Source organism: Diadema antillarum, unplaced genomic scaffold (genome assembly GCF_040938485.1).
Source record: "Diadema antillarum isolate AM-2024a unplaced genomic scaffold, OU_Dant_1.0 seq00000354_RagTag, whole genome shotgun sequence".
NCBI classification, from domain to species: domain Eukaryota; kingdom Metazoa; phylum Echinodermata; class Echinoidea; order Diadematoida; family Diadematidae; genus Diadema; species Diadema antillarum.
In genome coordinates, this window is record NW_027271360.1 from 195743 (window position 1) to 206866 (window position 11124).

Genomic DNA, 11124 nt, shown 5'->3' on the forward strand with positions numbered 1-11124 from the left:
CTCAACTTATATTTTAGTGTGATCCAAACAAAAGAAAAGACTGCTTGCTTTGGACCAGCTGAAGCAGTGAATTAAAGGACAAGTTCACCTTCATAGACATGTGGGTTGAGTGAATGCAGCAATATTAGTAGAACACATCAGTGAGAGTTTGAGCAAAATCGGACAATCTGTTAAAAAGTTATGAATTTTTCAAGTTTCTGCTCAGTCACGGCTGGATGAAAAGACTACTATAGCTTGTGATGTCACATGATTACAACGATATAAAGAAAGAATAAATTCAACATATTTCCATTTTTCTCCCATAACAAAAGAACACTCGGCTTCTCTCTTTCAGAAGGCAGGGGGAATAATATTGCCCTTAACATACGTCAGTAGCAAGTCGATGAACTGTGCACTTTATTCAAAAAGTAAAGTTTTGTGAAATTCTCTTTTTATTTCCCTTGTATAGTTGTACGCATGTGACATCATACACTGTAGTAGTCTTCTCTTCTAGCAGTGACTGCGCAGATACTTCAAATATTTGTAACTTTTGAACAGATTGTCCAATTTTCCTCAAACTTTCACTGATGTGTTCTACTAATATTGCTGCATTCTCTCAATACTTATGTATATGAAGGTGGACTTGTCCTTTAAGTCTTCAGTAAAAAAAATACTTCATTTGAGATCTCTTCTTCTGCCGACATGCTGCTTCTATCCTTCTAGGGTACATTCATGCCCGTGTTCATGCATAATCTCTTTTCTTTCTGTGCATTTCAAACTGACCAAGCATAGACCATGTCTTTGCCACCCACATTTGTTTATTCATTTAATCTTTACAATACCCTGGTATGCTCATTTTGTTGTGTGCATCATATTGCAGTTTTTTTCTTTAACTTGTGTTATCCATTATCTAAATGGTTGTTTTGCTGTTGTGACTTCATAGAGTTTGCTAGATAAATAAACCAAAATAAAGAAACAAAAGAAACAAAAGTCTTGAACAATTATACTGCAGTATGTTACACCGTATTGTAAATTACTGTGAATGCAAATGAATGTACTGTATTTGTAACAATATATCTTGTACTAGCTACATTCTGTGAATTATTGCACCACCACTATGATGTTATATTATTACTCTACTCTTGCACAAAATAGCTTAAATGGAATTCAAATCAGTCTGCTTTGAGCTGGAATAGTAGAAAAAGGAATACAGTAGCTCTCGCTCATCTCATCTTGTTTCTTGTTTTATTACTTGTGCATATCGTTGCTGCATGCTCCCAAGATATTTTCATTCTTCATCTCTTCAAATTAAGATCAACAGCAGTACATATAAAGGTATCAGTATTGAGATAAGATGAGGGCCTAGCTTACATACAGCTGTTAATCGCAAGAATGGGACCAGATTTATTGATTTTGATCACATGGAATTTTTGTTTATAATGCTGATAGTTTCACAACAATTAATTCATGATAGATGAAGCAGTCAAGCATTAGATTCTTTCTTATCTTCTTTTCTTGTGTTTTATGAAAGCAAGACCTATGATTTGGTAGTTTTTTTAGGGTGGAAGGGGGCAGTAGCCAAAAAACAAAAACAAAAACAAAAAACAATGCAAGCAACAGTATAGGAAGTGTATACAATATGATGTAACAGCAGAAACATTGACAGCATGGAAATTTCACATTTTTTTGTGCAAATTGGTGACTGGCATACCAAGCTAAATTCTTCATGAAGTTTGGGAAGGTTTTATGCTCATGAGAGTTTCTGCTTTTAGGGTAGATTAATGTTAATTTTTCTCCATTTTATGTAGTGAAAATCTCTTTTGTCTTTGATATGTTTGTGAGACAAGACGTGTCTATACTAATTAGGTAGAGTACAGAAGAATGATACAGTGAATAATTTGTTACCTGTTTTTGGGGGCATTGTTTTCATTTTTATCTTGTTTTTGTTTGTTTTTTCTAAATCAGAATTGATGTGGATTAAGTTTGATTGTGGCATGTGTAGCATTGTGTGGCAATGTAACAACATTTAACCAGAGAATAATATGTAAGTAGGCTTTCATTGTAATATTCCTGAGCCCAGTCACTATCATGTTGTATCATGATAGCTGTCATTGTATCTCCTAAGTTTACTGAGCATTTACTTCCTGTGAAAGTATCCCAACATTGTCTAGAATCTTTTAGCTTCAAATGATAACTACCCCCAATTTGCTTTAAAAACAGTGTTTTCAGCTTGGACAGTCTCCATGTTTTCTATCTAACCTTAAAGCTTGGAAACCAAATTGAGTGAAAGTAGTGTTGTTTAGAGTCGTTGTCCCTCTATTTTGTTTGTTTCCTGTTGATTTTCTCCATTTTCCACACAGGAGATACCCTGTACGTGTACATGTATATATGAAAGTGTGAATAAAAACCCAGATTGAAAATACAGCAGTAACTCTAATACATGGACATAATCATGAATATGATGTTATTAAGAGTATACTAATGATTGGGTTTATTGAATTATTCCTCGTTATAGCGGGAGTCCACTGTACGCTGTATGGAGTTTTTAATTTCCAATTTGTTCACATTCAAGCACTCTGAAGGTTGACTCGGTTCACTTGAATAGACCCATAACTGTAGAGCCCCCTTTGTACGTACCATAGGGGAGTACTCCTATGTGTTTTATCATTTTTGTAAGTTAATAATGGTGTTTTTTTAAATTTTCAATTTTGGATGAAATATTTTGAAGCTGAGAATCTGTGCTTGCAGAACTTGACCACCACTCTGATATCTTATTCAGTATGGGTTGTGTAATACAGGGTCATTATTTTGCCAGCAAAAATATGGCTTTATGTGCACAACTTTATTCTTTAGTCCTTTTAAGGATATCTTACAATGTGTATGATGAATATGAAAAGTCAAGATGTGTCTCTGTATTTATAGATCACTCTTAAGATAGGTGTTTATGTGTACAAGATTTGGTGTTCCTGACTTCATGTCCTCATTTAAGATTGGTGTTGCATTTTATCAACAGAAATTATATTGTAGTGTGCATGCACAGTATGAATAAAAGATCTATCCTAAAACATTTTGTGTGGTAATTTTTGTCTACATGTTTCCTAATGCATGCATCCATCCACTTGCGTCAGCGTACAGATATTATTCAGAAAATGATGTTTTGGTTGTTTGTTTGACAAAACTGAAATTGAATTAAAAATATCAACGGCAAGGCTATGCATGTAGACCAAAACAACCATGATTTCTACCTGTCCCGAGTCAAAGGTTTGAGTACTATGGGGCTTGCCCTGTTGTCATTATTATTATTATTATTATTATTATTATCATTATTATTATCAAAAGAGGTATTACACGAACATGTATTTTCATTGTTATTATCATTATACCCCCGCCACACATAATGTGAATTGGGTATACATTTATAAGAATCACCATGATGTTGGTCGGGCGGGCAGGCGGTCGGGCGGTCGGTCGGTCGGTCTGTTGCAAAATCTTGCGTCGCGAACTCCTACAGTTTTGAAGCAATTTAAATGAAACTTAGGGTAAACGATGACATTGAGGTATATATGTGCAAGACATGTGTTTTGTGTTTGTCGGACAATGCGTTGCCATGGTAACCATAATTTTCCCAAAACCTTGTGGATTGAATAACTTCCATAGTATTTAAGCAATCAATTTCAAAATTGGTATCTATGATGATCTATAGGTGTAGTTATGCAAGACACTCTTTGTGTTTGTACTTGACAAAGCGTTGCCATGGTAACCACATGTTTTCTTCGAAATCTTGTGGAGTGAACAACTTCCACAGTTTTGAGGCAATTGAAATCAAATTTGGTAGGTATTATGGTCTTGAGGCATAGATGTAGAACACATAATTTTTGTGTTTGTCGGACAAAGCGTTACCATGGTAACCATAATTTTACCAAAACCTTGTGGATTGAATAACTTCCGATCATTCAAGCAATTAAGGTCAAATTTAGTATGTATTATGATCGGGAGGTGTAGTTATGCAAGACACCAATGTGTTAAAATAAGAAAAATGTGTTCCCATGGTAACCACTCATTTTTGTATCAAATTGAACCATTTAATCTATGAAGGTGAAATTTGGTGTGTATGATGCTCTTTAAGTGTAGTTTTGCAAAATGTCCTTTGTATTTGTATCGGACAATGCGTTGCCATGGTAAAAGCATGTTTGTTTTTTTTTATCCTGTGGAGGGAACTTCTTCCACAGTTTTCAAGCAATTGAAACCAAATTTGGTAGGCATTATGGCCCTGAGGTATAGATGTGGAACACATAATGTTTGTGTTTGTCACACAAACCCTTGCCATGGCAACCACAATTTTACCAAAACCTTGCAGATCGAATAACTTTTCCATCATTCAAGCAATTTAAGTCAAATCTAGTATGTATCATGATCTAGAAGTGTAGTTTTGCAAGACACCAATGTGTTAGTTTAAGGAAAATATGTTTCCATGGTAACCACTCATTTTTATATCAAAATAAACCATTCAAGCTATGAAGGTCAAATTTGGTGTGTATGATGGTCTTTAAATGTGATGCTGGGGGAAAGCATGTTTCCACGTGCTGTAAGTTTTATAGTGTCAACTCTGTAATTGTACAGTGAACTAAAATCATTCTGTTTCCACTTCGACAAGTGCACAAATTTGGTATTAACGTCATTGCCCTCATGACATCACATACTATTAAGCAACACTAGGGGCGGGGATATTAATCACCTTCAGTGATAGTTCTGGTTTATTTATGTATTTGTTTAGTCATGCATTTGTTTTCATTCTGCAATTTCAGTTTTGTCAAACAAACATTTATTCTGCATTTCAGACATCTCTAAAAAGAGTTTTAAAAAAAGACAACGATTGATTTAGCATGTCAAAAGAAACGAAATCATAAAGAGTAACAAGCAGAAATGAAAAAGTACATAGATTGTGACGCAATTAACAGAACTTCCAGGGGCAAGAAAAAGTAAACTTAATGTACCATGATTCCCAGGTCTTCTACCCCACACCCTGCAGCCAAATGTGTCAAAATCTGTACATTAAAGAGCTAATGCCAATCACATTGTAAACTGTAGTCATACAGCAAATGGGTAGGGCAATACTTGTGCAATGTATAACTGCCTTCACTGAATAAATTCTAACAAAACCACAAATTTAATCCTCTTTACAACTGCACTTTTGAGAACTCGCAGTGTGTGTGTGTGAACCATTTCCTAACACAAATACATGTAGACTGTACAATACATACGTCTGTATGAAGGTTAAAAAATATTAATCAGGCGAGGAGTATCACACAACCTCCGTGCATGGAGTAATGCTACGTTTATACATGTACCTTTATGTCCAAGGTGACCACGACAGCACCGTTTGCCTGAAACGTAGTGCGCCGTGGATAGATGGATACTGCTGTTTTTTTTTCCTTCCTATTCTACTCTTTTTCTTTCTAGCCCTTGCTCCGGTGAACATAAATACAAGCTACCAGACTCTAGTGTCAGGGCGTTTTGTCAGGCTATAGACTAAACAATTTCCCGTCGTGTCTCACTGCGGACTGCCTCTACACTGTAAAAACATCGGTGTTAGATTTAACACCACGGGTGTTAAATCTAACACCGATCAAACTTCAATAAAGGACCACACCCACAGGTGTTAAAAATGCACTGTGATGGTGTTGAAAAGTGTTCACTAGACACTTCGTGGTGTTAATTTGACACTGTACCTGGTGTTATTTTGACACTGTACTGGTGTTAATTCAAAAATGACACCACATGGTGTTGATTTGATATTTGTTGGTGTTAATATCAATGGTTTAACACCCGTCCAGCTTCAATAAGAGACCACACCAGCTGGTGTTACTTTGGTGTAAATTTATTTTCACATTTTTTCAAAAATCTAGTATTTTACAGTAAAATTCTTGATCGTCTTGTTTAAATTAAAAATCAACAAGAAGTGCAGTTACTAAGAAACTCTTCAAAAAACAGTTTAAAATTTGGAAATGCCACCCGGAGGTGTTAATTTAACACCATAAATGAGCACCGAAAATTTAACACCAGCTCGGTGTTCACTATTCAACACCGGACTTTTTGCAGTGTAAGTTCTGTTACGGCCTATAATGTGCCATCGCGTTTTGTTATGTTCACCACGTTTTATTACAGCCTACAAGGTTTCTCATTAGCACTGGGACTGCCGTGGCAATCTTTTGACGGCTTAAAAATCTGACACGGCATCCACGGCAATCACGTTCTGCCGCGTTTGCCTATCCCGTCTCACCCGTTGTCTCACGTCCAACCCGTTTTGTCCACGGTGGTCTGAAACGTGACTGCCGTGGCCGTAGGGAACATGGTGTAAAAGCAGCATGATGAGTCTTTCTCAATACAAGAGTTGTACCATTAAAGCAGCTGCAACTTTTCATGACATTTCTTGTTGCCTTTGTCCTAAGATCACAATTTGCGTCGCCCTCCTCTGAACTAGCTCCAACACATCAATGTGTTTACTGGCATGAACAAACGAGGTTGGAACCCCATACTCAAGGGTAGGCAACACAAACAATTTGTACAGGCAAAACAACGCAAAAGAAGAGAGTCCAGATCAAAAGCGAGGTACATAATTAAATGAACCAATATGAAATCACATGCTGCACGTGATCATCCCAACTATTCTCAGATTGCTATTCTAAACAAATAGGTACTTAAAGGGATCGTATAGTTTCGGTTGAAACCTAATTTCAGGTTTCTAACATTTTTGGTGAGATAATGAGAAACCTCTTATGAAATTTGAGAGAGCATGCAATTCCACGAGGAATTCAACGCTTATTTGATGAAAGTTGGTTTTGAAATGGCTGATATATCCAAAACAGAGCAATTCTAATAAGTGTGGGACCCACACTTTATTACGATTGCTTTGTTTTACTTTGTTTTGGGATATTTCAGTCATTCCAAACCCGATATTCATCAGATAAACCTTGAATTTCTCTTAAAATGTTATGTTCTGTACTCTTTCATTAGTGTTTGCTTGGTATCTCCCAAAAAGTTAAAAGCCCAATTCTCATCTCCACCAATAATGTTACATCCCTTTAACTGAATGAATATGCTCATAACATTCACATCTGACCACCCACCGGTGTATCGGATCGCAGTCCGATGAATCCGACTCGTGTTGGTCAACTTTCAGGTCAGTGTCAGACATGTCGGACGTGATCTGATGATACGAGATCGTCCTACGAAGAAACTTATGCCCCTGTCACACTTTGCCGGATAAGGCAACCGCATGGGAACCGAAGGTCGATTTTTGGCATCCGTTGATATCCGCTAAAATGCGTTTCATGTCCTTCGCCAGTGTTATTAATGTTTGTTAATGTTACAATTCAAGCTTGTTACATAGCGCCACCTCGTGGTGACTGTATGGTTATTCTCTGCATCACACTGTTGGTTATCTGGTCTGAAGCTGTGTTCTATTAAATGCCTTTAAAGTGACTGTTTACTTGGAAACCCGATTTGTGTCTGCTTCTCATTTACGTGGTGGCAGCTCTGGAAACGTTACCTACTCCTGAGGATTTGTTTTCACCTGCACAAGCAGACATTAAGCTGGCTGAGCTCCAAATCGGCCAACGATCCAGAGTTGGTGTAAGTTCCTTGTTTTTCTCTTACATTACGGTCCCACCTATAGGCTTTAGTGATGGCCTCAGCTCCAAGAGCACCCAAGCAATGGTGTCTCACCAAACGTGAAACAGTCAAATCGTTCAAAAATTGGCGACAAAACTTAGTGTACACTCTCACCCCAGACTCAAATTTCGCACCGTTCCTAGATGACGATTGCTCATGGGCTCAAAAATCTAAATCTTGCCCACTCCGTGGATTTGTTGACGACCCAGAAAGCGTCCCGACCGGGTCTCGAAAATCAGCACACCAGAAAGCAAGTATGCTTGAGCTCATGCTCGGACAGATTGCTAATTATTGTCCCGTTATCTCACGCAATTCAATAGTCATGACCTCCACCTCCCTCAATGATATTTGGGGGAAGATCAGGCTTCAATATGGGTTTCAAAGTATCGGCGCTCACTTCCTTGATTTCAGTGACATCAAACTAGAGCCGGATGAGCGTCCTGAGGACCTCTACCAAAGATTGGTGGTCTTTATCGAAGACAACTTGCTCACATCTGCAGGCAGCATAACTCACCATGGTAAGCGTGTTAGCGAAGATGAGGAGCTTACCCCCACCTTGGAAAACTTTATCGTCCTCACTTGGCTCCAACTCATTCATTGAGATCTTCCTCGCCTGGTCAAGCAGCGCTACGGGACAGAATTGCGCTCTCGTACCTTAGCATCACTGAAACCCGAAATCTCTGCCCCACAGTCGCCGCAATCCGCAGACTCGCACCCCTCAGCGCAACAGTAAATACTGTCCGCTCTGTCGTGAAGCGCATCGGCCAGACACTCATTATCTAAGTGAGTGTACGTACTTACCCGAAGCAGACAGGCGATTCATTGCTAAGGCCCGCCAGGTTACACATATTTTAGAGTCTGATGATGAGATTGATGATTTGTGCCATGTTGAACAGGTCCACCTGTCCGAGCTTGTCCCTCCAAAGGATGATACGGCTACCAGTGACTCTTCATCGGCCCTCAGAGTCCAGGTCCGTCAGTCTCCATATTTTGATGCGTTTTGCGGTCACCAGGTTGTTCACATCACTGTCGACAGTGGTGCTACTGGTAACATGATCAGAGCTTCTACTGTCCAGTCCCTCCAGGGTGTCATAAAACCCAGTTCGCAGTCTGCTCATCAAGCCGATGGGTCTTCCCCCTTGATGTTGTTGGGGAGACCACTCTGTCCTTCACTCGTGACGGCAAGTCATTTGTGTTTGAGGGTTTGGTCATTGATAATCTTGATGTAGAAGTACTCGCAGGTACCCCATTTATGGAGCACAACGATGTGTCGGTTCGTCCTGCAAAGCGCCAGGTTTGTGTGGGTGATGACATCATTTCATATGGTTCTCGCAGGCCTTCGGACAATGTGACACATGCAGTTCGCCGTGCTCATGTCCTTCATGCCCCATCTCAGTCTACTGTGCTTTTGCCTGGTGAATTCGTCGAGTTGTCAGTTCCTGATGAACTATTGTCTCATGACACACTTGCCCTTGAGCCCAGGATTGTCCCTCAAAAGGATGTTCCCCCCAACTGACCCAGCTTGGCCTGAACCGTGCATGGTCTCCAGTGTAGCAGGCAAAGTGCGTATCCCTAATCTTACGCCTCAACCCCGCCTGATTCGTAAACATGAACATTTCTGTCAGGTTCTTCCTGTCTATGTTCCTCCAGAGCCTCAGTCTGATGACCACCCCTCTGTACCCAATATGCCCGTGCCCAGTGGTGTCTCACGTGATACTGGGCATCGTTTTTCTGACCCGATATCGCTCGATCCTGATTGCATTATCCCCGTTGGTACGAAACATGACTTTCAGTCTCTCCATGCGGAGTTCGATGATGTTTTTGACCCTGCCTTCACTGGGTATAATGGTGCTGTTGGCCCGTTTGAGGCCGTTGTCAAGATGGGGCCGGTTCAGCCTCCCCAACGCAAGGGTCGCCTGCCACTTTACTCCCGTAACTCTTTGGTTGATCTCCAAGAGAACTAGAACAACAGGGTGTGTTTGCTCGCCCAGAGGATGTGGGCATCTCTGTTGAGTACCTGAATCCATCCTTCCTTGTGAAGAAGGCCAACGGCGGCTTCCGCCTTGTTACAGCTTTTGCCGATGTAGGCCGTTATGTCAAGCCTCAGCCCTCCCTTATGCCTGATGTGGATTCCACCCTCAGAAAAATTGGTCAATGGAAACATCTCATTGCCACAGATCTCACCAATGATTTTTATCAAATTCCCCTGTCCAAGGCCTCGAAGTATTGTGGTGTTGCAACCCCCTATCGTGGAGTCCGTGTGTACACACGCTGTGCCATGGGCATGCTGGGCTCAGAAACTGCTCTTGAAGAGCTGATGTGTCGTGTGCTTGGGGATCTACTTGTGGAAGGTATTGTTGTGAAACTTGCAGACGACTTGTTCATTGGTGGTGATACCCCCGAGGAGCTCCTCCAGAATTGGTCACTTGTCCTGCATGCCCTCCGAAAGTCAGGCCTTCATCTTTCAGCTGGTAAGGCTGTAATTTGCCCGAAGTCTACCACGGTCCTGGGCTGGATCTTGTCCCATGGGACCCTACAAGCGAGCCCTCATCGCATCGCTGTGCTTGCCTCATGCCCCCCTCCTACTACTGTGAAAGGAATGCGTTCCTTCATTGGGGCGTATAAGATGCTCGCCCGTGTTCTCCCACATTGCGCTATTTTCCTCACACCACTGGACGCCGCAATTGCTGGTGGTCAGTAGAGTGATTGCATTGATTGGTCCGATGACCTGCGTTCATCTTTCAAGACCGCTCAGGAAGACTTAGCCTCCCCCCGCGTCATTACCCTTCCCCGACCGTCCGACCAGCTCTGGATTGTTACTGATGGTGCTGTCAAAGATCATGGTATTGGTGCCACATTGTACATAACACGACAAGGAAAGCCACAGGTAGCTGGTTTCTTTAGCTCTAAACTTCGTGATCGGCAGGTTACTTGGCTCCCATGTGAGATAGAGGCCCTTTACATTGCAGCATCCTGCAAGTATTTCAGCCCTTACATTGTGCAGTCCAAGCACCGGCCATGCATTCTCACAGACAGCAAGCCCTGTCTACAGGCTTTTGAAAAACTGTGCCGTGGTGAGTTCTCCGCCAGCCCACGTGTGTCAACCTTTCTGTCCACAGTTAGCCGGTTCCAATGTTCCCAGTGGCGTATCTAGGGAAAACGGCGCCCGGGGCAAGCGCGAAAATTGCGCCCCTAATTTCTGAAAAAGTGTTCAAGTTCAACCCCAACCTCATCCCGGTAGGGACTTTAAACAAAGTCCACATGGTATGCTTTTTCAAGCACTTAAAAGGGGTCTTTTGAGGTTGATATAAATGTAATGAATTTTGATAAATTTTGGCGAGCGAGCGCAGCGAGCGAGCCGAAAATTTTTATGTTTCAGCTTACAAAACATGGAATTCTCGTCATTTTTTGCTCATCAAATCTTACAATTCTAATCAAGATATAGTGACGGCATTGTAGATAAATTTATACCAA